Source organism: Myotis brandtii, unplaced genomic scaffold, assembly GCF_000412655.1.
Source record: "Myotis brandtii unplaced genomic scaffold, ASM41265v1 scaffold1012, whole genome shotgun sequence".
NCBI lineage: Eukaryota > Metazoa > Chordata > Mammalia > Chiroptera > Vespertilionidae > Myotis > Myotis brandtii.
In genome coordinates this window covers 58,830-59,737 of record NW_005353371.1, presented here as the reverse complement: position 1 = coordinate 59,737, position 908 = coordinate 58,830, and positions in this window count along the sequence as shown.

Below are 908 nucleotides of genomic sequence, written 5' to 3'. Positions count from 1 at the left end.
CTGAGAAACATGATGCTCAGTGAGTGAAGTCAGTCATGAAGACCATATATTATCTAATACCATGCATATGAAAGACCCCCAATAGTAACTCTAAGGTAGATTAGTGATTGCCCAGGGGTAGAGATTGGAGAAGGAAGATGGGAAGACTGAGAGTGATAGATAAATTGTACAATGCAGTATATATATATATATATATCAAATCATCTTATTGTAATCTTTGTAAACCGAGAAAGAAGTTTTCAAGTGCATCCCAAAGTTACATGACAATTACTAAAAGTGTTGCTTATATCAGTAATTAAACCTTCGGGATATTAAACCCATTGACGTGTTGGAGTTTTCTAGGGTCACATGGAGAAACTGACCTAAAATAAATTTCCTTTAGTGCCAAAGGAAATCATTCCTCTCCCTTCCTCTCTGAAATCAATACACCTGAAAATGTAATGAACACACCTCACACCTTGTGGTTGGATTGAGAAAGTCCTTGTGTCCAGCGGGGTTCCATTTCCCACCAGCGCCAAGTGCTCTGGCTTCTTTCTCTTAGGGACCAAATGAGAGGCGGTGAGAAAGGCATAGGTGGAAAGTTCAAGGCTTGCAAGAACCAAAGACCCAAATGGAGCCAGACTCTATTACAGAAGGTCGGATTGTCTGTGTTTCTAAACCAGGGTGACAGTTCCACGAGTGAGGTCGCAGCCTTACGCCAAATCCTTGACCCCCTACAAGACATCAAACCATCTTGCGCCAGGGCGGTCTGGCTTAACCTACTCTCTTGTCTGTACTTGCTCCATCTTGAAACTGAATCACGAATTCTCGGCGCACACCTCCGACCACGCCTTCCCACGACGCTGTGGAAAAGACAAAGGAGTCAGCCCCAGGCCAGGAAAAAAAGTTCTGTTTGAAAGCCAATGTTA